The sequence below is a fragment of the Siniperca chuatsi genome, linkage group LG15 (assembly GCF_020085105.1).
Source record: "Siniperca chuatsi isolate FFG_IHB_CAS linkage group LG15, ASM2008510v1, whole genome shotgun sequence".
NCBI lineage: Eukaryota > Metazoa > Chordata > Actinopteri > Centrarchiformes > Sinipercidae > Siniperca > Siniperca chuatsi.
In genome coordinates, this window is record NC_058056.1 from 22481956 (window position 1) to 22509597 (window position 27642).

General features: G+C 39.9%; 1 protein-coding gene across 3 annotated transcripts in view; it reads right to left on the bottom strand.

Moving 5' to 3' along the window:
* Window positions 1–2930, bottom strand: part of frmd6 (FERM domain containing 6) — a 29926-nt gene extending 26996 nt beyond the window's left edge. For 2 of the 3 annotated variants that reach the window (XM_044166772.1, XM_044166773.1), the window contains exon 1: window positions 2738–2930. The gene's annotated coding sequence lies outside the window, so the exon portion shown is untranslated. Of the gene's footprint in view, window positions 1–42; window positions 120–2737 lie in introns of those variants that run through there. The other variant, XM_044166774.1, reaches the window with a different exon arrangement.
* Window positions 2931–27642: the final 24712 nt, after the last annotated feature.

The window sequence follows — 27642 nt, forward strand, 5'->3', positions numbered from 1 at the left end:
AAGGAAATGGGAGAAAGGGAGACAAATGCAGGAAGAACTGACCCATTTTTTTCTTCTGTCCCCTGGTGTGCTTGAGACTTGGACGTGAGGAGTCATGCAACATCCCTGCAGTTGCAGAAAAGGCATGCAGCACTGACACTGGTGGACATTTTTTCACTGAAAAACAATTTGAACTGAAGAGTTTGTGTGGTCTTCTGTAGAGCATTTCCAGGAATCACAAGGCCATTCGTCCAGGCGAAAAAACACAAGGTTAATCTTGAAAAACATATGGCCACTTCTCTGAAATTTTCTCAACTCTTTAAAAGCTGACTTTCCTGATACACAAGGTTTGCATCCAAAAGCAGCTACATAGACTAGATAGTGTAGAGAGCCCAGGGCACCTGTATAACTCACACCAAGAAGGACATTTGACTGCGTACACACACCCACATACTGCAGACACAGTGGAGATAACACATGCAATCGGATGGTAAGAGATAGAGTTTCTTCACCTTTATGGCAATAACAGTAATCTCATCCTTTCTCATGGACCTGTGGCGCCCTCATTCCTCAGTTACATTGTCCCAACACTCAAAATATGGTTCCACTTACACCTTATCTTCTAGCAACAAGGCCGAAGGCAGATTGAGTGATAAATTCAAGAGAGAGCATTTTATAAACAAGCTTCTGGAACGGTATGAAAATCCCATCCTTGCGTGTATCAGGCTTCCCTGGGAGAATTTGCATTGTGAGGAGACAATTATGTAAAAAGCGTATAACAGGTTATCTCCAGTTACCTATGTATAGCACCACAAATTCTTTCTTCTTCAGCTCAGGTACTGTGTCTAACAGTTTTTTGGATTCACAGCAGGGTTTTAGCAGAGAAAGCCACCCCCGAGGCTAAGGATTCAGTTGAGCTTTTAATGCTGAGTTTAATAACTGAGGAAATGACTGATATTCAGAAAAACAACAGATCCAGCATTAACTGAAGCGTGTATGTAATAAGTAATGTCATATGTCATGTGTGGTTTCATGACAGCACAGTAAAATGAGGGCTAAAAGCTCCAGAACGAGATAGCAAAACATATCCGTTACGTGGGAGGGGGATTGCCTCAGCAATTTATGGGCCATCCTATCATACATTCCAACAAGGATTCATCTGAATGAGTCACACACGCACACCGACCATCTTTGTTCACACGTTTCCTTTTTGTTTCCTACTCAAACAGTGCCCTTCCTGTCCAGACAGCACCTGCACTGTCTCTCTCTCTCCCATTCACTTTACTTTGTTACAACACGAGCCGAGAGAGTGTTGCCATCCCAAAAAGTTGTTTTTCTTCCATTTTCCCCCACAGCTGGAGCAGAGACCTGGATGGCATGTCACACACTGTATGCTGGGGGAATGGGCCACACAAGGTAGCTGATTAACCTACCAGGTGTACTGGATGAGTTTCAACAGGGGATCCCCTGACTGGCCGTGCTGGTGTCTGCAGAGCCAGCCAATAATTTTTATATAATTTGTAAATTGCAAGCTTGAGAAATGCGACAAACATCAATGTGCAACGTCTATACAGTGTGCAACAACTGTTTATTACATTACATTAACAGCCTCATTATGACTTGGCAAAGGACATATGAGTGACAGTGTAGTTAAAACAACCAACCATGGGACATAAGTTCAGATGGCAAAGCATCCTCTCTGCTGAAGTGCCCTTAAGCAAGACCCTGATAGCTCCAGGGAGTGCTCAACATCTGACTGTGACATCTCTGCAAACAGGGTAATTTGCCTTGAGAGTAAAACTATTATGATAATGCACAGCATGAGTCACTCAATCTATTGAAAAGTGGTGCACCCAAACAATGTCCCCGTCTTAAAGTAAGCTAACAATCTTTAGGAAAATTAGGACGATTCCAATTCCCTTTTTTCCCTGATTGCCCTCTGGTCTAATATTAAACAGAGGGGAAATTGTTGGCATTCCTGAGTACTAAGAAAACAACTTTGCAGTTTGTTCAGAGGAAAAGAAAAGGGGGATTTGCAGCTCCAAACAGGATTGATTAGCATGGGTTACACATCATTCTGTACCATTCAAGACATCTACACTACTTTTGCAGTGCTGTTGAAGGTGACATCATTGGATGTGTGGGGCATTGCTGGCATGTTAATTACACAACAATAACAAGGGGGAATTTTTACTACTCTTCCGATACAGAAAGATGGACTTTAACGTTACCATACAATGGAGGAAAACACTGATTTGACACGATATCTTCGCTTCGGTTGGTTTTCGGGCAACGTTAGTGCGAGAAAGGTAACTTACGTGAAACATTTAAAGTTATAACTCCCCATGAATCAGCTATCCTACTTTACCCGTTGAAAACATCTGCATCCTATTAAGTAAAGACAAATTGCCCCAACTAACTAGAAAAAACTTGACTCGGTTACTCATATTTCGTGGAAACATTCCCTGTAAAATATCCTGGCAGCATCACCGTTGGTGAAGCAAGTACCAACACAACTTATTAGCTGTCCCGACTTTGCTTCGTAACGGCTTTAAACACTTCAAAAACACCCCTATAAACTGATACGTATGTGAAATTACATAAAAAACACTAATTTTAAACATTTAAATGGGTTCAAGATGTTGAAATGACGTCGCAGCAACTGCTAGCACGAGTCGTAGCCGTTAAGATTCCGAGTGTGAAGGAATAAAAACGGATGAAGGCATTCAAAGCATCCAGCCAGTAAAGCGAAACTCACCTTTTAATGAGAAAACAAAGTTATTCCTTTTTAAAAGTGTTAATCCGAACGGGTTAATTTGAGTTCTTACGAGAAAAAAAAACAGAAGGAAAGAAAATCCACAGTTTGGGAAAGATTTGAATAAGTTTCTGAGAAGAGTCGTCGTTCTGCCGCTTACGACGACAGCCACATTCTGTCCCCCGCTGGAGCTGTAGCAAGTAGATAGGAATACATGTGCGGTGGGTGGAAGCGTGAAAGAGCGGGGGAACCGGGATGAAGATGAAGATTTTGTAGTTACCTGGATCAACCACGCAGACACAGATAGTCATAGGCAAAACATATGATTTCATGAATAAAAAAAATGTACTTAGTAGTATACTTCACCTCATTAGTGTGTGAGTGATTATGCCCTTTAATCTCGAGAATTGCCGTGACGCTTGCAGTGCACCCCCCCTAATGGAAGCCAGATTTGGTATCGCCCACGGCTGCCTCTCATTCCATTCCTCCCGACTGTGCTGGACTGGAGCTCTGCAGCATTAATTTTGGAAGTCGGCGGGGAGAAATAGTAACTGCGTCGCCCGTATGTATTAAAAGCGCTCTCAGAAAAAGTTTTGTGATGTAGGGCAGTTTATTTTTATGTCCGGATCACCAACACTCTGCAGCTGGTTTTCTTTTATGTGCCTTTTCTGACCAGTAGTAACCATGTAATACATATTTTCACAAGAATAAAGGAAGGATACCAAGACCCAACTATAAATCCCCTTTTATATGATATCATAGGACATACAATTATCATAATGAAGCCTACCATAAGATGACTTTGAACTTAATGAGACGTCAAATTTTAAGGGCCTTTATATGAATCTTATAGCAGAGTAAGTGAGTTGTGTTGGGAGTGTCAATTTAATCAAATAAGTCAAATTGATATATTTGTATAGTATAAATATATTAATTTTATATATTATAATACTTATGTAATATTGTATGTATATTAATATAAATAGTGTCAATTAAGAAAAGACATTTCACAATAATATGCACATCATCTTTACTATTACTGATGGCCTGGCTTATTTGTAGCATATTACATCAGGGCTATAAAGTACATATCTTTGCAGACTGTCGTGTTTTTGATCTTCTAATTAAAACCCAAGCCAAAGATTAGTTAGTAGGGAAACTAGGAATGTGGGAAACCAAGAGGATGCTGTGACATTAAAGCACCACCAGCCTTACGTAAGGAGGAAACGAATGTCTGAGTCTCTGAGTGGACACCAGCTGTGCCTTGATAATAAATGTACACATGCTTCATCTCCATGTTTATTAAGATAAATTCCTTGTATTGGATCCTCATGCCTCTCCTAAAACCCCGTCCTCCCCCTTCAAGATGTCAGCCTTAGCTTTGAAAGTGGGGAGAGCCCATCTCAGTTGACATGGTGACCTGTAATTAGTGTTCAGGGGCCCACACTCTACTCCTACTGCTTGTCAGAGAGAAATGGAGTGCCAAACATGAAAAGGGGCGCGGAAGTGTGCCTGGTCAAGCCAGGCTAAACCCCCTCTGGCCCAGATTGCATACGGCTTTGAAGTGACATCAGAAAGGGAACTGTGAACAACAAAGCTATACCCAGAGACCATTAACTTCCAAAAAAAAAAAAAATGCAGACCACAATCTCCAATCCCTGGATCAGACACTGAACTGATCAGGTTACTGTCATGTTTGAAGCTAAAAAAAAGAGTCAAAATGTAAATCTTAAAATCATTTGGTGGATGATTTGGAGTGGCATACAGTATCACGTGTGATGCCCCAACAACAGTACCTTTTACTACCAAGTGAGTTATGCAACAGTTTCATAATTATAGTTTTGGTTACCCGAGCAGTCTCTCTGCTCTCTCTTTCATTCTCCCCACCAGTTCCTTGTGGACTGCTCATATAAAGACTATTTGTCCTCTCAAACACACAAAAATAACTTTACTAAACACAAACCAAAACCACTGTAACGAATGCAACTCCAAATATGACACACCTGACATGTTGTACGGTTTAACCCCCCCGCTTCCTCTCTCTCAAACCACAGAGTGCTTCCAGTCTTTGTCTGCATCATCGATGTCTTGATTTGATTAGCTGTCTCTGGCCGGGCGGAGGTGTAGCAGGGAGCAGGTTGGGCTTTTTGTCTTGGCAGTATCTGACTAATTGAAACAACTCCCTCTGTGTTTCTGTCTCCCCAGGGAAGATGAGTAGCCCCCCCCCCCATCACTTCGGACTTCAGTCATCATGGAGAGTCCTTGCCATTAGACTTTCCCTTGGCCTAATGTGACACATGCAGCTACTCCATCCCCCGAAGTAATATAAAAGCAACAAAATGCGACATTTTCACACAAACCTGTTTTGCTACACTGTAACGCTGAATGATAAAGCACAGAGGTGGTTAAACCTTTAGCCATTTATTGTAACCATTTACAAAAGCTGTAAAAACCCAGAGAGAACATATTCTATGGTAGGCTACACAACAGCAAGAATTCTGTGGATCATCATTTAGAAATTGTTCATATTATTCAAAGCAACTTACAGATGAGCAAGCACATATGGGTTCAGTGTATATGGTCCAGGTGACTAAAACTAAAACTATATGGCCAAAAAAATGACATCCAAACATTACACCCATGTATGAATGTTGAACATCTCATTTCAAAACTAACGCCATTAATATGCTGCTAAAATCTCCACTTTTCTGGTTTCAGGTTTTCCACAAGGTTTTGGCTGCAGGGATTTGCGCTCATTCAGCCACAGGAATGAGGTCGGGCACTGATGTTGGCACTCAGTTGGCATTCCAGTTCATGCCGAAGGTTTTGGATGGGGTTGCGGTCAGAAATCTGTGCGGGCCAGTCAAGTTATTACACACCAAACTCAGAAATCCATTTCTTTATGAACCTGGCTTTAGGCACGGGAGCACTGTCATGTTGAAACAGGAAAGAGACTGCACCAAAATAGTTCCACAAAGCTGGGAGCACACTATTGTCTAAAATATCATTGTAAGCTGTAGCATTAAGATTTCCCTACATTGGAACTAAGGGTCAGGTTATGCTTGAACAAAAGTAGTTCATACGACGTGTTGTCCGACCTCGTTGGAAATCAAATGTGTTTGTTATGAACATCTACACTGGAAGGTGGAGTGAAAAGCAAGGGGGGAGATGCAATATTGTTCAGTTGTTCACATGAAAAGAAATAGTGACAGAAATAGTTGTATCAAGAATGAAAAAAGAGAGCTAGAGAGAGGAGTTTAAACCCTGGCTCCTTTCTCACCTCTGCACAACCACGGTGGGAAATGGTCGTGAATGTTGGATGGTCGGTTTTGGAAAGTTACAGAAATGGTCGAACACAGCCCCCTCCTAATCCGACGCTGGAAAGGTGTGGAGAGGAGGGCGTTCCCGAAGGTATTCGACTGTCCGACAAGTAGTTCTGATGGAGTATACTGGCAGCTTAAGGGGCATAGCAGATAAAAAACAATAAAAAGCCATAAAAAAATATACTCAGACCAAACATTCATAAAAGTATTTGAACAGGGGTGTCCTGTCACCTTTTGGTTACAGGTTAAAACATAATTGTAGCGTGGTCACATTTATTGCATTTGGAAGGTGTTGTGGTGTTATTAGAAGTAATGCATTCCCCACATTTACTGGAAAATTTATTTTATCTGCACACTACAACAATTATGCATGCTTGATAACTGAACTTGATGGCCTTTTTATTATTTTTCCCTCCTTGCCTTCAAAAGAATGCTTGTAAATTGCTGCAGTTTAAATCTGACAACAAGCATGTGTTTTTAAAACTCACTGGAGCTTGGACATGACATCTAAGAAGTGGTGCGTTCAATCAAAGCGCAGCAGATGTTGTCTAAGTGTGGTCATCTGGTGCTGTGTTATGTAAGGATATATACCAATCTTACTGAACAATGTTGGGTCAAGAGCTGTAGGAAGCTTCCTGATTTTGAGTGCCACATCAAACAATACTATCTGTATGATATTGCCGATTGTGTTTATTTTATGTACTTTTCTTTGAATGAGTTTAGATCCATTCTCAGGCAATAAGGCAGATGGCTGGTCAGTTGCACGAGATCCTTGATTCAGTGTTCTCACCCCTCAGGGAAATAAGGGAGGAGTATCAGCTTGGAAGATAAATTACAAAGTGTTATGGTGAAAGGAAGGCTACAAGGTGCACTCCAGAGTACAGTAATTCTATTGGAGAGCAATACTGAAACAGATCACTAGAAAGTTTTGTGAATGAACTTCCTCAACTTGCAATATTGTAAGGAAAGTGCAGCCGTAATTCTGAAGCCCTGGTGCGCTATGAAGTTAGTTGAAGAACAGTACTGCAGAAACCGGCTGAGATCCCTGCAGACAGGCAGATAGATGAGGGCATTGATCTAAGTTATTGTGCCAAAGCCTTCTTCAGAAGCTGTCTGAGAATCCATTAATTTCTCTGCTGCACCAGTAATGGCATTGTAAGCGGAAATAATGGAGCAGAGATTAGAAAGCTTATTATATTGTCTTCTTATTATACACACAAAACTGTTGTGGTGCAGCTTTTGATAGCAAATGCCATTAATTCCCTAAGAATTTTTCCCATTTCCCTCTGGATTTGAACATTGTTTGTTCTCATTGTTAATAAAATGTGATTCATCAACAGCATTTTTTTTTTTTTTTTTCATTGTTTAGCAGAGACAATTGCTGCTGTGTTGCTGACACAAAAGGGCCAAGCATTTGCCGCTAAAACATTCAAGTCATACTCACATCTGCACAGTCACCAGCTCGTTTCTCAATGCACTTGTCATTGGAGGATGGACGGTGCAGCACAGAGTGACAGAGGAAAATATAAACAAAGAAAGAAAGTGAGAGAGTAATGGAGGGGGGGTGGAGGAGTGCGAGTCACCAGATGGTACAGTGAAAAGAATACACAATGGTAACACTACACTGTTGGTCCATGTTGGTCCCTGATTTTTATTGAAAGAGTCTTTGTTTTAATCAGAGTCAGAAATATGAGCCAGGATACAGTATACAGTATGTCTCTGTGTGGGTGCAGAGAGATGTTGTTGTCTTGATATGGCATCCACGTGGCTAATGTAGCAACATGGGGTTGTGCTAGTAGCGGTGAGTCAATACGGGCCAGCTCTAAGCACCAGCTGTCATACCTGGCTTCGTCCCCATGCATTCACACAGCCACCTGGCACTTTGACAACTCTGCTGTGGGCTCAGCACACACTGCATTCCTCATATAGTCAGGTCAATTTAGAAGAAGATCACTAATAGTACTACATACTCTTTATTTAGGGAAAACAAGACATCTTTACTGACAAGCACTGATTGCTGTGGTGTTTTTGCACTGCTTTTCCAAGAGACAACTTGGGTATGAAATAGTACAGCAAGTAGAGTAACATTGCTTTCTTTTTCTTTTCTTTTTTAAAATCTATTACTTCTTGTGTTGTGGGGAAATATGTCTATGTAAAGTGATGTGAATGGTTTTGTTAATTAAAGGGACCCTGTGGAGTTTTTGACCTCTAGTAGTGCTATGGAGATGTTTTTTTGTGAGTGGGTCCCCATTTTGTTTGTCCTCCACACGAGGACGCACATGTACGTGTTAAAGAGTTAGGCTATTACATGTGAAATTCACAGCTAAAACTAATCGATAAAATATTTTCCCCAAAGATTTCAAACAGTTATACTGAGATTTGTGATCACGAGGATCCCAGCACAAGGGTCACATGACACATGCAACATGTTTGTTAGATCTCGAGGATACACACAATGCGTTTTGGTGAGTAACACTGAATGTAAAAATAACTTTCGGTGTGTTTTCTTGTAAACAAACAAATGTATGTTTACTGTACATTCAGTGTTTTACATTGTGTGTATCCTTGAGGGTTAAGAAATGCTTTGAAAGACATTTTTTAACTATTACAGCATGCAATGTTTACATCCTTTCTAGCTAGCAGTCTTCTTCTTCACTGCCTTTGCGGGCACATTGCTAAGCTTGTTTGCGTTGTCCCTGTGTTTGTGTGCTCTTATGTGCATGCACAAAACAAAGATCCAGTCAGAACAACAGTGCTGGTACCCTTAAATAACAATTGTACTAATGGATACATTTCCAATTTTCATATATTATTCATCGAGTGTTGCTTAAGTATAGATCCAGGCTGTAGTTGGAAGAATTATTTTGTCAACTAAAGTCTTGAATTGCCCACTTAAACAACTTTAAAAGTACATTAAACAACCTTTTGTACATTTTGCCTTTATTTTGTACCACATTTTGTGTCACATTCTCAAATGGTGAATATCTCTCTTTAAAACAATCAAACACTGATTGGAACTGCCTTTAGCACTGGGCATCACTTTCATAAAGATCACTGCCGGGTATATGTGCTAAATTGTTCGTTGCAGGTATTGAAAGCAATTCTGAGTATTGTGTGATGCAAAATGGCATCCCTGACCGATAAAAGTAAATAATCATAAACAATTATTGATTTTCTCTGTCTGTCAGTGCTGGTTCAACTTTGCTGTGATAGGCCAGAGCCAGAGATCAAGGATTCAGTGTGACTTGATAGTGGTCAGTCACAGCTGGTCTTTGTGCCTTTGAGCAAGGTTAGTAAGAAGGAATGCATGGATGGTTGGCTGTCCTCGAGCCAAATTCATGCAGAGTTCATCAGAGGTTTTGTCCTTTACTGTCACAGCCAGATTTGTCTTCTGCTTGGGTTGATAATAAATTTCTTTCATGTCAATATGAGTCCTTGCAGCATGTAGTTGTTGTAAATATGTATTAAACAGTGGAATAGAAATAGCACACAACTGAACTATGAGAGCTCACCACCTGGGGCTGGTGGATAGGTCATGACTTATGCTATTAATAACTACCATATATTAATATTATATCTGGCAGTCAAGGTTAAAGTGTGTCAGTGAAAAGCTCCTGAGCAAGCAGTTGCGTTGTGACTGATGTTGTGTGCACAAACACAGGACACCTTGAAACCCTCCCCCCAAAAAAGTCCATCAGCTACCTTTACCCAAGTTACGGGCAATTAGCTGCACTCTGAAAGACTAGAGTTTATTGTTACTTCCTAAGCACATCCGAGGTCCATTGACATGAATTAAGATGTTTACCTTTTGGTGAAATCTCAACAGCAGCTCTCAGTCAGCGGGTTATTGTCTGTCCCATCACAGGTCACTGGTTGCTCCTGAGTCATAAATCACCCTGGCTAACCTTGTCCAACATCTCGCATCAGGTTTACGGAGGATTGTCACAGCGGGGATTATCTGTTGTTGGTGTGTATCAGGGATTAGTGTTGATTGTAATCACTGATCCTTCCCGGCCGTAGAGCCGGAGGCTCTGTGACCTCTACGGCTCCTTCCCACCCCCACTGCATGGAATGTGCATGTATGTTTGCTCCGGTCCCCACTGTTAACTCTTAGTATCTGCACCACAAATGTTGTACTAATGTATCATCCCACAGTATAAATGTCAACGTATGCAGATTAATGTACAGAAAAACAGCACTTGCATGCTGTACGTGAGCAGGTCAGCATAGCACCGTGGAGTGTCCCCCCTCCTGTTACGACTGCCTCCCCCTTTACTGCAATAAAAACATTCTCTGAATATGTGAGTTGGGGGTTGAGAGTGCAAAATAAGAATGGGGATCCTGACAGAAAGACTTAACATTGAAATATACATATTAACGGCTCCAGTATTTGTGGTTACAAATGTGAAAATGAGTGGGCTCAGTGGGCATTTGTTTGGGTTATCAGAAAGGGTGATCAAGACCTAAACTATTTGACTGGTTAATCCAAAGTCCCAAGCCAAATGCAAGAACTGTGACAATAACTGAACTCAAAGGATTTAGGTTGTCTTCTGAATTCTGTAAAGTAGAAACAATTAATTTGTGTAGGTCACTTGGGGGGAACAGAATAAGCTGTAAACACAACATTGAAATATGTTCACCTTCTAAAGTTAATATGGCGAACTTGTTAGCAAACAGTTGCCTATTTACACACCCAGCCGACAGGGAACAGTTGGCTGCTGCTTCTGGAAACAACGCTGATGAGTGCAGTGAGACTGAACCGAACATTAAAATTCACTCATATTTATGGTTATGAAAATAGCTTTTTCCTGATATGTGTAATATGCTGCAGAAGACTGGATATATACACACATATATACATACATATATACAGAATATATTAAACAAAGTGTCATTGGGACTTGAATCTGATTTGGTGCATCCTTTCATTATTTAATGTAGGTCTTTGTTTTGATCAGTTCCTAGTTTTCTAGTGTCACTTATATCTGATATCAGTTTGAAAAGGCCTTAAGTGACATCCACAATTGAAGAAGACCACTATAAAAGTGGCCCACAAAGGATGTTTGGCAGCCAAAGCCATTTAATTGACTTATAATCCAGAAACTATCTCTGATGTTTGCTTTTAGTGGTTGCTTCAAAGCTTTCTTTATGTTTTCCTGGCCAAAAAACAGAGTTAAGATGATAGTGATCTGAAGCAAATGCGAATGTGGTCAGATCAAAGATGAAAAGAACACACTGTGCGCTTTTTCTGTTCACATTACACTACAACCATCAGATCAGATCTGACACTTCCAGCTCTGGTGTGAATCTCTCTTTTTGTCTCTTTTCCCTTCCTTCTGTCCTGTTACTTTCTGCAGTAAACCATCTAGAAAAGCTGACATGATGCACGGTATCAAAATAGAAGGTTAAATCCAGTCATGTCGTCTTCATATCATAACTCACTTGGCTCAGGGTACAACGACAGAAGATGCCAAGTGTCTCCTAGGGCACAACATCCTTGAGCAACCTTACTTTTATTGTCTGTGCTGAGTCTAAATCAGAGTCCTTGACTGTATCCTGTAAATTAAAACCTTTAGTATAACAACACAATCTAAGCTACAGGACAAAACAGGATAAAATAGAGGACATGTTGCTCTGGTAAATAGACAAAGGGGCTATAGAGAGAATACTGTGTTATGTAGAAAAAGGAAAAGGAAAGGGGCAAAAGCAAATATTTACCCTCATTGGAGAGGTGTTTGGGTTTCGGGCACCTCGTCCAAAGTCCAGAAACTTAGACTGTCCCTAAGCTGTTCATTTCACTTCCCCAAACTCTGTCTGCCAGTTGAAACTGAAACAGGCAATACCAGCAAGTGCAAACATAAATCCCATTTCAGAAGCCTGACCCCACAGGTGTTGTCTGACCTTGGATTCCTACATGCGTGTCATTTTTGTTGCTAGAACGAAGAAAGATATGATGCTCTGAGTGTCTGCACAGAGGATTATAAATCCTGTTGACACATGTCGTCAGGGCTGGGAAAGCTTCCCCACCTCACCCTGTCAGAAATACTCCACACACTGATATAGACGAACTCACTGTCCTCCCACATGTTTGACTCCCTGTGTGTTGTGTCTCCACAGGCAGAGATAGCGCCGGTGCCAGCGAAAGGAGGGGAGCGAGGAGGACGCTGGATTAAATTTACTGAGACAGGGTTCGTGGGTGGGTGCGTGTAGTTTTCGAGGATTAGACAATGAATCAGCACAATTACTGATAAGAGACAACTCTTGAGTCCTAATGTTAATACCACCACACTATACTTATATAACAGCTCTACTTGTCATGTTTATATGACACCTAAGTGGAAATATGTGTGCTTTTAAATCTTCCTCCAGTGCTATTCTTAGAGATACTGGATTCACGGCTCTACATCACATGAAGCTTTTATTATATTCTGTGTTGTGTGTATACAGTATCAGCACTTTAAAGTTAAGCACCGTTATTGTTGCTATGCGTGTCAAGATTTTCGTTCTAGCACAGCACATATGCAGTTTACAATGATAATGGTGGCAGATTGAAAAAATGCAACAATGAGTGCATCATTTCAGATAGAGATAGACAAAAGCAGACTTCATTTCTAGCCAGTGACTGTCGATTTTGCCGGCTAAAATGACAACAGTTGTCGGGAGATTTTATAAGTTAGCTAATTTAGCTAACGTTAGCTTGATGAGTTGGTTGAAAATGCTGTCTCTGGCTGACTTTTTTAGTTTCCAGATGACTCTCTTTAAAATCTTATTTGATGGCTACATTTATGATATTGTGCTAACAGTTTCAAACTATAGCTGCATGTCCCAGGCAAAAAGTCAGCATCCCGATGTTGATTCATGTAGAAGGTATGAAATTAAAAAACAGCATTGTTCTTGTATTGCAGAGTAGAGCTAGTTAGTTCTGGTATTATACCTATGATAAGGAAAAATATAAGATAAGACTGTTATTAACATAACCCTGTTTGGCTGCTTAGCTTAGATACTTTCAGTATTTTCAAACTGTATGTTTTCTTTTAACCTTACATATAAAGGGGAAAGGCTTTGTGGATGAGGACTAATTGATGTGCTTTGGCAAATGTAATAGGTAGGACCGGCGTCCACGCAGTCAGGAGAAACTACACAGTGAATGTGCTAGTCAGAAATGGGGCTTTTCTTTAAAGTTTAACCTGTAAGTCTGCAAACTAATGTAGTTGGTTAATAATAAGCTACTTGGCCTTTTAAGAAACACTTGGTTACCACTGTAGGTAGTAAGCATGGATGCGGGAAGTACGGATGCTAAACCCCATCAGATAAAAAAATATGAAACTTATGTTTTCCCCCTTTTTTCCTAGGATATATAGGTGTAGTACACCAGTATTTGTGGCGGGAAAGAGGTTTCACTTTGTTATATGTTAATTATCAGTATGTCTTTGTCTATTTATAATACCTCCAGCAAACCGATGTGACTCACAGCAGGTCAGAGCTTTTCTATTGCTCACGAACACATTAAGGTGTTTTGGAGAGTTTAGAGTTTTTCAACTGAATCAAAGTAACTAAAGACGTCAGGGCACTGATAATCCTGTCAGACAGACTCCTGGAGAGAGTTCAGTCCAGTCAGCTACAGCTGATCGAGTATGTGAGTGAACTGTAATTGTATTACTGCTGCTGTACTGTGACACCGTACAATAGGATGTGTGATTGGTTGGAGCTCTTGATTATACAGCAAAACAGATCTGGTAACTAGAGGTTACTAAAAGTTGGAGGTTTGGCAGATTATTAATTTAATCATTTTTAAACGTCATCTTCCAGGAGAGAGAGAGAGAGTTAGCAAGACAGAAACAAAAACTTTCTTTGACATGAAGCCTATTCAACTCTGTATAATTCTCAGGTTTATCAGTGAAGTGTGTGAAGTACACTGCAGAGTGCAATCTCTGCTAACAGTGACAGAGTGACGGCTGTCTCACATGAACGGGTCCAACACTGGTTGAATGCATTTCGGTATCCGCTTACACGCTTGTCTCCTGTATAAAATGTGAATTATCACAAACTACTGTATGATGAACTGGTCATAGGCCACATCTTTCGTCTTTCATCTCACTCGCTCATCATCTCCTTGCAGTTTTCATGCTTGTGTTGTTGCCTGTGTAGTTGCTGTGGTTGCTTTGACCTACAGTAAGTTTGCTGTCTGCTGTTAATAACGTTGTAAAAACGTTGTGAAATTGGTGGGAAATGTTACTATTAGGTAAATTATCCTGCCCATTCAAATTAATGCAAAAACCATGAATGTTGCACAGCATTTAGTATGACATCATTATATGGACTGACTTTTTTTCAGCACCCCCGACTCTGACTGACTTCCAGCGTCCCTGGAAGTCAGAGATGTGTCCATCGTGAATGAGTTGGAACGGCTCCCGTCTGAGAGCCGTTTTCAACCCCCTTGTGTCTGTATAGCGTTGTGTAATTATTTATTAACCCTACTATTTCATTAGTAGGGCGTTGTTTTTGTTACAACCATTTGTTATTCTTGACATTTCCCGCTTTTTAACCATCAGTGTGACAGAATGTTTCAGTGTATTGCAGATGAAGAATGTTGCATATTTATTTCTTGCAACAAACAAGAATGTAACTTAGGCAGTGACCAGCATAAGTGGTACCAAATGAGGAGCCATTTGGGAGCTGAAAGATTCAGCTCTCGGAAAGGAACAGAGCCAAAAGATCTGGCTTCCTTCAAAGAGCCGTAATTCCCATCACTAGCCAGTTAGCGCTACATGCTGACTTTTGCAGGTTAGGGTAGAGCAGATAAACACACTGTTTAATCCATTTCCTTTGCTCTTGTGTTTTTGCTTTTGGAAAGGTAAAATAAGTACAAGTACATCTCTTGTCTCAAGTCTTGTGCATTCTCTGCTTCAAATATTGAAAGGCAAAAAATGAGCAAACCTCGTGGAACAAAAACCTACTGTGCGAGTGCTCTATCGAGACATTGATTAAGCGCTGGGGGGGACAGGAGCTGAGAGTTCAGGCTCTTTTATTCTACAAGGGGTGTACTGAGTGAAGAGACCGTCCTGTCCTGCGTGCTCTCAGGAGCGCAGAGCATCATGTGCTCACACAAAGGCTCAATGTTTCCATCTTATGCATCCCCCTAAATGCGTCCCACACCGTCAAGACAGAAGCTAAAAATAGCAGCTTGGATGAAATGTTTCAAGGCCCTCTGGGGTTATGCGAGAGAGGCACATTGGTCCTGCGGTGCTCTTACTGTTAAAGGTTTGTACTATTTTTTCCATGCAACAGCAATAATATGAGGAACACTGTGTAGGACATAAAACAAAAAGAAGAGCTTTACCATGGAGGTGAATGAGTACAGCCAACCAGCAAGTCATCCTGGTGGTTTTCCATACTTTAGACCCAATTAACAACTAATTACATTTTCAGATTGATTTTCTTCCTTCCAGACAGGCATTATGTTCTGTTAATGTCAGTTTAGCATGAAATTACATTTGAAACTTTGTTAAGTGAGGTGATTTATTAAAGTAAAAATGATTCTGCTTTATTTATTTATGTTTTTGTTGTACGGTAATGCAGCTGCGAGCAGGGACTGTTCCGAAAAATCCTCCTTCTTGGTGTGTTCCAGGGGGCTCCGATATGTCAGACTTAAGAAAAGGAAGCATTTTTGAAAATACCTAACCAAAATGTGACGATAACTAAATCCTCCCTATGACGGGTTTATATCTCAAAGAAATTCAACGTCTCTCCAAGTTGATTTCGATTCAGTGTTGAAATAAATAGGAATCAATAGGTGCGTGGAATTAGGGAAATCATTTCTAAAAGATTATGATATGCTTTGGAAAATGGTTGGCACTGATAAAGTATTTTGTAATTTCACTTTAATGAGTAAACATGCAAAGCTAACAGCATGATACTTTAATTCATCATTTATTTTAGTTCATGTTTATTTTTTAAAGGCACGATATACTGTATATCATTGACCAATTCAACGTATCACAGCGTTTATAGCCTAAGCTAGTTTGCTCTGCCCATCCTTAGGGGGGTTTTTATACAAATAAAACTCAACAAGTAAATATAGAAAATAGCAGAAAATGGCAACAATGATACAATAAAATTGGCATAAAACTCAATGACAACCACAGAACCTCATAGGCTAGTAGACTAATAATGTAACAGCACCTACCTTGAGTTAAGAGACTGAATAGGCCTTTAATGACAGTAAATGTATTGATGTGTGTTAGTAGGAACATTTTTTAAAAGCTGTGTAGGTTTACCTGTTCCGGGTTGCTGGTATTGTCCGTTGCTTATACTTAAATGGAATGGGGCCACTATTAATTAAACCTGTGCTTTTCCTCCTATGTAATAAGTCAAAACTAGGTATATTAAAGAATCAAAATATTTTCCATAGAACATTTTGTGGATTTCACGTTTCACCGGCAATGTTATCTGGACTAATTGACACTGAGTGAATACATAAGTAGGGTTCATTGTCTCGCCCAAGGACACATGACTGTGATGGACAACCACTGCTTGTTTAGAACAACAGGTCATCCTGCTGAGTCTTATTCTTACTGAATACACTAAACACTCAGTGAGGCCAAGAGGTAAAGATGGTTTGTTACAGTCAGTAATTGCAGGGTGACCTGACAGAGTGCAGCGTCATATCATGACATCTGGGAGTGGTGGTGGGGTTAACGTTTACACTGTGGGTCCCCCATGCTGCCCCATCAATTACATCACCATCTGATTACATCATCTCCCACTGGGACTGGTGAGACAACCTAGCGTCTCCTCATGATTGCCCCTCTGCAGTGGCATACTGCCCACACCACAGCCCAAGATGCTGTTAGTTTAACTAGAGCTACTGTGAAAAGTCCAAGACCTCACCCTCAGTGGCCATCTCTCTCTCTGTCTCTCTCTCTCTGTTATTGTCTCTCTGTCCTTCTGTATCTCCCACTCTCTCTGTTATAATTCAACAAAACTACAAAGAAGAGTTCAGTCAAAGTTAACAGCTTCACTTGCTCCATGGCTGCCTGCCCCGCCTTGAAAGCAGACAGTAATCGCAAGATTGACTAAGGCAATAAAATACAAGTGTGGCCACAGTAGCTCAGCTTTGATTGTGTGTCTCACATAGTTTTAGGCCTGTTTTTACCCTTAAGGTAAGGTTTCACTTAAATATGCTCAAATCATTCCCCAAATTGTTTTGCAACTGCGACGCACAGGTCATCTGAGCCCGACTAACATCACAATCAATGGTGCTGTTTTTCTTTTTTGTGCTTGTTAGTTTTGAAAAGTTCTTAAATATCATATCAGACAATGTTAACATTCTGATGTTTAGCAGAGATAATGTTAAACATGTTCACCATCTAGTGTATTTGTATCCTAACATTTGCTGGTGGGAATGCTATTAGTTTTGCAGGTATTTACACCATACACCAAAGTACGGTGCAAATTAAAATAGTGATGATGATGCTACAGGAAAAGTCAGGGGATCACCAAAGTCAGCAGGATTCATCCTCCATGAATGTATATACAAAAGTTTGTGGCAATCCATGTTGAGATATTCTAGTCATGGCTAAAAACACATCAGTGAGCCACACCATTGCACTGGGTGGCATGTTTCTCCATTGCCATTAACAGGGCTACTATAGTTTATTTTGAGTCAATCCCACTTACACTGTACTGCTGTCGTAAATACTCAGTAGTTCACTAAATGTGTATTAATGTGTCCCCAACAAATGCTCTATTTATTAATGCTTGAGTAAGCTCTTCTAAAAACCACAGTGCCAGGCTGTACGAAACTACTTAACCTTTTTCAAATAATGAAACTGCATATTTGTGGACAATCGTCTTCAGCAGGAACAAATGGACTTGGGGTTGAGTGCCCCAGACAGGGCAGGGAAGTCAGAAAGTATTGAGAGATGGAGAACTGCTTTGTAGGTTTTGATCTGGCCATGGGATTCGTGGCCAATAAGAAAAATAGAATACCAACCTTTTAAACACATGACATGCTGTAACATTTAGTTTTGTTTCACCAGGGGTCTAAAAGTTGATTATTGGATGGAAATGTAGACGTGAGAGTGAGTCTGTGTCTCAGTGTTTGAGTTTTCATTTTAATTAAAAGCTAATGGCTTTTCCGCTATTGTCACATATTATCAGACCGAACAGTGAGCAGGGGATTTTTTAGGAACAGAATGTAGCATAAACAGGCACTTTGTATGCATGAGTCAGACCGGGGCTCAGATTGGAAATGATCCACTGTTCATGGCAGCCAAACGCTGCACTTGCTAATTGCGAGATTGTAGAGTTGAGTTTTTCTGCTTTGAGTTGGTCACCAGCTTTGTATGTTTGAGCGGAAGGGGGGATATTTGAGTGCTGCATTCATTGATATTTTCTGGCTCTTACTTCAACTTCTTCTGCATAACTTTTTTATTTTCTATCACAATGATTCTCTGTTCATCGACTTGACATTTTTGAGTAGGAGCCTTTAAATAAAACCATTCATCATCCTGTTTTGGTAGTTCAATTAGTTTTATATGGTTCAGTGTAGGCAGATAATTGTGTTCATAGTAAATGTCATCAAGCAATGAAATTACTTGAATCAGGAAATTGTCAGCTTTCAGAAGCTTCTTTAGCCTTTTGGAAAAAGCAAAATGGAGGAGTAATATAGGAGACAGGAAGAGAAACAGCACACTTTTCTTTGTTCAAGATGGAATGTTTCTACGTGGGATGATGTTGTCGTCAGTAATTTCACCTGTCATTACCCTCACAAATAGAAATTCCTGTTTAATCTGCATTTCCATCACCGAGTACCTCTATTAGTACAAAAAATATAGCTAATGATTGGAAAAGATTGGCTTTTCATTCATTTAGAGACTCACCCACGCACTCATGCACACACTCTGAGTCTTCATACTGGAGAGTTTGTGATGTGCCTGTTCTGTCTTGTGGTTTTATCGTTGGTTTTGATCTTTATTTGCAGCCTTTGTTCTTTGTAAAACACTTTTTGATGCATGTTTAAAGCGCCTCAGAAATAAATCTGGCTTCCACTGGACTTCATTTTCCATGCCATTGCATGAGATCTTACCCTCTTTTTTACCCCGTTTTTACTCAAATTTCCCAAAAGGCCTGTTTGAAAGAAAGTCAATGTCGCGTCACATCTGAAGAGTTTCGCATTGATCGACAGTGTTTTGTGTTTCATACAAATGAGCAACAGGCTTCAGAAGACGAGAGAGGAGCTGTTCGTGACAACAGAGCGTGATTAACAAACTCACGACTGAAAGTTTCCTGGCTGCTCGTCAGACGTAATGAGCAAAGTGAAGAATTATGATTCTCCAAGTGAATGAAATGAGCGTTGTGTGACTCATGCTGTGCTCTGCCTCTCAGTGGAGGCAGCAGGAGGCTCAGCCAGCATAGCAGCTGCTTGTCTCTCTGTCTAAACAACATCCATAACACACTGTATATCAACCACAAACGCTTATCCTGCAGATTAGCTCCAACTTTCATGGAGTAGGAAATTGTCTTGCAGTCTTTTCATAGGACCATTTACATATTTCTATTACAAATAAATTGAAATTAAGCACATATCCACTGAGGATTTTTAGAAACTAAAAAATAGTTTAGAAACTATTCACAGTCAAGTACACTCTACCATTTGGTGCTGGGCAGGTAGAATAGTGTTTAGTTTTTCTGTTTGTTTTGTTAGCTTTTTCACTGAAAACGACTGCCTGATGAGAGCCGTGAGACTGAACCAATAATTTTGGGCCGTGAAACCAAAACAATGAGCTAAAAGACTCCTGAAAGGTTGGAGGGGAACTGTAGAGTTGTGTGATGATTTTCTGTTGATTCCTCGAGCGACCCCTTTCAAATACATGTCATTTGATCCATTGTTAATCAAATGTTGATTATAGCAGCTTTAAAGATTGACACTGAAGAAACATTTTTCCAGACTATGTTGACAATGTTACATATATGGTATATTCTCTACGTGTTCTTAATGTGCTTTATCGAAGCTATATCAACCTAATATGTAGTACATTATTTGGATTTTCTGGGGCTGCAGCATCAGGACAAATAAACAAATCGTAAATGCCTTGAGCATAATTTTTTACACATTTTCCTGTAATTCAGTCTGACATATTTGTTCACTTTACAGACAATGGGAACTTCACTAGATTTTATAGAATAAAGGCCTGTGAGTCTGAACAAAGCTTGGCTACACACAGCAGGAGTGCAGAGGGGAAAACACAATCATTATAGCCTTGAAACTGCTCAAGAAAAAATCCTGTTGATTTTCTTTCAGAGTCCCAAAAATGGAGTTGAATACAGTTGTAAATCCTCATCTTTACCATTAAAACAAGTCTAAACTTTTGGACAACCCAGGCACACTACTGAGTTATGATGAAGTAAACCACTGAAGGAAGGTCCCTGTTTCAAAATAGAAAAACACACCTGAAGGTACATTCCTCGTACGTGATTAAACAGTATCCTGGCGTTTAGTCAGCCCTGCAGGCTCGTCAGGTCCTGGCTTTTGATTGGCTCTCCGTCTTTTTTGTCCCAATGACACAGTTTTGAGTGTCCTTCCTCTGACTTACATCAACATGACAAGACATGAGGAGACGTCAAGTTCTTGTTTCTCATTAATGTGATTCAGTTACTCCTGCGTAGTATCTGGATTCTTCTGGAAGTTTATGATTAAGCAGTACATTGATTCACCTCCATAATGATATTTACCTGCCTTGTTCTTGTTTGTGCTTGCCAGCTGATCAATCATACTTCATATTCATGCACCTAAACTGCCGTCACACACTGTAGTCCCCAGTATAAATGTTTGACAGGCTGTAATTACAGTCCTGTTAACTGTTTAGTTTCTTTTAAAGGCTTATTTTTTACAGCTATGCCCTCCATCGTAAATGTGCTTTACGGTATCTGGCAGGATGGTTGTTGGTGGGTTACAAACATCAACAAAGGGAATTTTGTGAGCTATTAATTCCCTGCAGGTCGGACCATTCCTCTGTCATCTAGTAATGGGCTAATTAAGGAGAACAGTAACCCGTGGGAGAGCCACCCACCTTGTGTGATCTGTGCTGTGAACCATACCTGCTGTCTATATTAGGATGTCTGGTTCAAAGATGTTTTTTTTTTCATGTTAATAATGTGGAACAAACTGCCCGGCCAGGTTTCCAAAAGAATATTTCACTATAAGCTAATAGGAAAGGATGATCTCAGTGTTATTGGGTTAATTAGTGTTAATTAGCAGCAGCAGCAGCAAGATTGTCACTGCAATCTTGTTTCATACACAGGCAGAAATAGAAACTTTTACATATTTTGAAGTGTTCCTACTGTCTATTATGTTTAATTTCTTTTAATTAAATAATACTACAAGACATAATTATGAGATATTTAAGAGTTAATATATGTATTTGCGATGTATCCATATGTATGTTTGATTTTTGTGTTGTTGTTGTTGTCAGGCCATTCTAGTGATGGAATAGCAATGTTGGTCGGTTGATCAACCACTTTGGTCCAGACCGAAATATCTGAACAATTATTTTATTGATTGCCATGAATTTTTGTACAGACATTCATTTCCCCCTCAGGATGAATTGTGATAACTTTGGTGATCCTCTGACTTTTCATCTAGCTCCATCATAAGGTCAAAATTTTAATGCGTCCAATATTTTGATTTATGATAAAATACCTGCAAAACTAATGACATTCCCATCAGCCTCAGCTGTACTTTGTGTTTAGTGCTAATTAGCTACTACTGTAAGATGGTGAACATGGTAAACATTATACCTGCTAAACATCAGCATGTGAGCACTGTGCCTAAGTACAGCCTCACAGAACAGTGGGCATGACTGTAAACTCTTGTGTTGTCATCCTGCAGCTCCAACTACCTAGTAGCTCCTGAGGTAGGACATTTGTTTTCATAGTTCATAGTTAGTTTTGTTTTCATTAACATATTCATTTTATAAACAGGTTGAAATTAAACATTAACTGAGGATTTTCAGAAGATTTTAAGAAGTGCCCTGATTTTAAAATAATGCAAATCATGACTGATGAACTCACTTGCCCCTCTTAAATGTCCCAGCAAGTAATGTTAGTTTGTAACAACATTTGGTAGTAGTAGTAAAAACACTTTATTATCAGAATCTCTCTGTGTAGGCCTATTTGCCATTTACCCTACAATTTTAAGCGTGATTTTTGGTCATATTTTTATATTTATTCTTGTCCAAAATGGCATTTTAGCAAAGTTTTTAAAACCTTTTTCTTTTACTTTTCCATGATGAATTTAACCAGAGTACACAGTGAATCTAAACACCTGAGTGAACTTACAAAGCCCCCCTGTGATTAGAAGGGAGGACACCACAATATTTACTTATGATTCATCACTCACATCACCCTTATTTTTGGAAACCTCAAACACACACACCAAAAAAGAAATCCAAGGGCCTGTTGTAGTTTCTCCTCTTTATACACATTAGGCAATGATTAACTGGTGCCTTGTTTCCTCTCTGGGAGCCACTTCACCTCCGGCTCTCACTGTGTGATCTCGTGCTGTGCGTTTAGCCTTCCCCCCTCCCACCATCAATATAACACTTCAGGGATCAAACCCTGAACCTCCCCAACAGCCAGCCAGTCGGCTTCAAAGCACCTGTAGACCAACTCCTCCCTCCACACAACCACATTAGTCTGTCTGTCCCGACTGAAAACAGATTCTTACTGGCGGCCAGGCTCTTTTTTTTTCTACCAGTGTGGAGTGTGTGTATTAATGAAAGCCTTTGAAGTCTGAAAAAACAACCCAAATGATGATCTTCCAGGAGCTTTTACTATAACGCCTCATTGTTCAACACCAGCTAACAGTTTCTTAAAATCTATTTCCATTTCTGTTTTATTTAACCTTTTACAAAAGTGGAAAACTATTTCATTGCAATAAAAAGTATGGGTAATGTTTGTTTGTATTTTACGGATCAATACATTTTATTTGATACTCCAGTAATTGTTGGTAAAAAAGGGACAAAGTTAATTGTGTTGAATTTATAGTTGATTTTCAGAAGAATTTCCTTAAAAGAACTGATCCATTTTAACAAAATATTCATTTGTTACTAATTTACTACTGGTAACTATGATTTTCATATATATTTTTTATATATGTTTAATTGAATCCTTGTGTGTTCAGTTGAGTGGTTGTGCTCCGATTAAACAACTCTTTGGGTTCTGCTAGCGATTGATTGGAATAAATTATTGGAAGTTTATCAATTAAACACTGTATCTCTTTTCCCTAAAATAGGTAGACTACCAAATGACATTGTCCTGTCCAGGAAACCTCCCCAGAAAATTATTTCAAAATTACAGACCCATGAAATAAACTGTTAGATATGATGATATGAGTGATATTTAAAATAATAGTTCGATATTTTGGAAAATACACTTATTTGCTTTCTTGCTGAGAGTAAAATGAGAGGATTGATGCCACGCCAAGAAACAGAATAAGTACAATATTTTCCTTTGAAATGCAGCAAAGGAAAATACAAAATCTTTCAAAGTCCAAAATGGAAATACTCAGGTGAAATCCAGCTCTTCAAACCTTTACAGTACTTGAGTAAAGGCACTTTTGCACAGTTGCTTCCCACCTTCGCTCATGACCCTGTCATCATTGTGAACAGTACTTAACTTGATCAAAAGCTACATGAAAGCCATAAAAAAATGGACACTAGCAGAAGGATCAGTATGTTTACGATAATTAAGGGTTTATTTCACATGCGTTACTCATCAAAGCATCACAGTTTGTTGTGAGAAGCAGGAAAAATAAACTTTATTGAGGCCTGAATTAAGAACGCTTAAACAGCTCTTAATGTTGCAGTGTGCATAAAAAGTATGTAAGTACTTCTAATCTCTAACACAAGGTTGATTTCCATGCCTAAATTATTTTAAGTTTTTAGAATAGTAACTTTAGCTGTGAATCATACAACACTATGTTTAAAAAATAATTACAACTCATACAGTAAATCTGCAAATACACATACCCTGTTAATCAGTTTAGACTGTGTTGTAATTAACACCTAGCTACTGTTTCCTGTAATGGTTCCTTTCAATCACTACAACTCAGTATGTGGTAAAGAGTATTGTTCGGCTGCTTCAGTCTAGGTCTGCCTGTTTTTTCTTCAGCCAGTCTGGCACCAAATCTGGAGGCCACAGGGTTCTATAAACAATACTCGCCTGTAGATATGTTTACAGGTTTTCCTCCAAAAACATGGTTCATTGTATCCTTGTTGCTCCTGATAATCTGCCTGCAGGTCACAATGCCTGATCCGAAGCGGTGAAAGGTGAGGTCATCCACATCCTGTTAGTTGTCAGGGAGGTCAGCGTGGTAGCCGTGATAAACTGGGCCAGGAAACTAGTAGGCTGGGAGTGTTGAGTGGAGCTGGAGGCAAACGGGACTGGGAATATGGATAGGCCTTGAGGTTGGAGTTGAACATAATCATGGCAGTGGAGACGGTGGTAATAGCATTGGGAATGGGAGCAAGAAATGCAATGGAATGATGCTGGTTTCTCTATCCACATTTCAGTCACAACACTTCTCTTAAAAATAAAATGTACAGGTTTGAGCTCTGTGTATAGCTCTGTAACTTTTGTTTTTGGAGCAACACAAAAAAGCCTTTGAGCAACGGAAATGAGTATGTGTCATGCTCTCCGCTTTCTATTTCAGGGCTTTAACGGTGCAATTTTCTTCTCCTAAAACAAAAGCCTGCTTTCAAATGGTAGTGTTATCCGCTAGTGGTCCCGATTTCTTGGCTGACTGAGGAAATTCCCTGTCTAAATGCAGAACTAAACCACCTGCCTTTATGGTAAACACAGCCACAAGACAATAATAAGAAATTGAAGACTGAGGGTAGAAGGGACAAGATCTTATCCGACAGTGAAGGATAGGGAAGATTCAATCCATTTCAACCCAGGCTTAGGGACAATCCTGAAGACGAGTGGGAGCATTAACTTTGCTATCTCATGGCTGAACTCCCGTCTTTGGGACCTCTCTGACTCTACAGACACAGGAACGCATTACAAACAGCCCCTGGAACGACGCGTGGAATAAACACTGTGCCTAAACAGAACCAGATGTTCCTCCAGCTATGAGCCAGAGAGCGCTGTGATTCTGCTCTGGGTTGGGCTGATCCCCAGCGTCACCAAGGCAAACCAACTCCAGCTTTAGGCCTTAGTAAAACAGGTCTCTTCCTGTGCCTCACAGGAGCAACTATTCCTATTCTGAGGCCCTATTCTGCAATGTATGCATTTCATTTAGAGAATATTAATGCTATGAATGACTAAAGTGGTGTCATTGAAGTGATCCAGTGACTATGAGGTCTGTTACTTAAGTAGAAGTTCGTAACCAGGCTTGCTTTGGCCTTCACATGGCCTGAGTCAGAAGAGTCAATATTATTTTGACTCGGACCTGCATATTTGCTGGATGACAAACTCAGATTACAACCTGCGTCCAAAGTGAAAGCACAAATAAAAGAAATAAGAGTCTACAGTCATGCTAGTGGCTCTGTGAGGCTGTACTGAGGCACAGCAGTGCTTTGAGCTAAATGCCAACATCATGCTAATGTCATGCTAACGTCAGCATGCTGACATGCTCACAATGGCAATGCTAACATGCTGATGTTTAGCAGGTATAGTGTTTACAACATTTACCATCTTAGTTTAGCGTGTTGCTAACATTGGCTAATTAGCACTAAACACAAAGTATAGCTGACGCTGATGGGAATGTTATTAGTTTTGCAGGTATTATTTGGTCATAAACCAAAGTATTGGACAAATTAAAAGTGTGACCTGCTGGTGGCGCTAGAGGAAGCGTTAAGAGATCACAAAAGTTTTTACAATCCATTTTGAACATGCATGTCTGCACCAAATTTCATGGCAATCCATTTAGTAGTTGTCGAGACATTTCATTCAAAACCACGAATTTTAACCTCATGGTGGCGCTAGAGGAAAAGTCAGGGGATCAGCAAAGTCATTAGGATTCATCCTCTGGGAACCATGAATGTCTGTACAAAATTTCAGGGCTATCGATCCAAATAGATGTTGAGATATTTCAGTCTGGATCAAAGTGGTGACTGACCGACATTGCCATTCTTAGACCCACACCGCTAGAATAGCTAAAAAAAAAACTGACAGAAGAGAGAGGCCATGGGTGCTTTTTCTGTCCTTTACAGAAAAGCAGAAGCTGAAGAATGGGCACAGTAGAAGCAACCTTGTCTCCTAAAAATTGCGTTTATATGCTACTAGTAAAACAAAAGCCTGCTTTTAAATGAAACAGGAAATTCCCTGTCTAAATGCAAATCTAAACCACCTGCCTTAAACGTTAACTTTGCTATCTCACGACTGAACTACTGTCACTTACCCCGAACACTAAGTTCTGTGTGGCAGATGAATACACTTTCTGGACTTGAAAAAAACTTGCTAATGAACATAATCCAGGCAATAAAAGATTCCTTTCCTCATACTTTTACCAACATACTTGGTAAAACCATTTAGTAGTATTAAAATATAATTTCTGGGGGACAGGGTTGGTAAAATTTCGAAATCCCAATTGTCAAAAGGAGACAACAAGGCCCTTGATATTTCGTAAGACTGTGAACCTGAGGCACTAATGACAGTCCATAAATTTTGAGATGAAAACCTTAATGGCTGTCTTGGCAGGGGAAACTTGCTTTTGTTGTAACTCAAAACTTGGGCTGGGGAAGTTTGGAGAGGCAACAACTTTGTGGGATTAGTCTCCATGGCCCATGTGTATTTTCACTGAAAACAACAGATTTTCACATTCCCCAGCATCATTTATTCATCTGACAAGCATTATGGTTTCAGTCTTGCCTTATTAGATGATGCAAATATTTTCTCTTGGGTGGAATCTGGCTTTTTTTTTTCTGCTCCCAGGATGAAGGTTTAAAATGAGCATCCAATTCGTAGGGACTTGACTGGATCCACCCTCGTTCTTTGGGAGGAAACCGCTTCCATTCCCTCCAAATGGAGACTTAGAGACGCAGCTCCGAGCCTGCTGTTACACAACTGGTGGGTTGGAGAGCGGCATTCTCACAGGCTGATGTTAACTACATACACAGCACTTTCCGCGGGTCATACCCTAGCCTCCAAACCCACAGACTATCTATTAGACTCAAAATGAAGCTGTTCATTTGCGCTTGTGGTACAGAATTCCAGTTGTGTTACAGTAAAAAAGAAAACTTTAGCTTTGTCATGGTACAGTAGATGATGAAGAATGAGTTCTCAGTAAAGGCCAAAAATTGTGACTCATACAGTGTAGCTGGTACTTAATATACACACTCACAGATGTACATGTGGCTTTGCAGCAATCACATACACAAGCTAGGGTCTGCTCTCTTGGAGTCTGTGATGTAGCTTATGCTTTCTTTATTCTGTTCAGTGCATTTGGAAGTGTGAGCATTAAAAATACTGTGCACTGACAATATAGTACTTTAATACATATCCACTATATTCAATTTTTGTTTAATTACCTTGAACGACTCTATGTGAAGCATATTCGTTTGCTTTTTCAGATGCTTC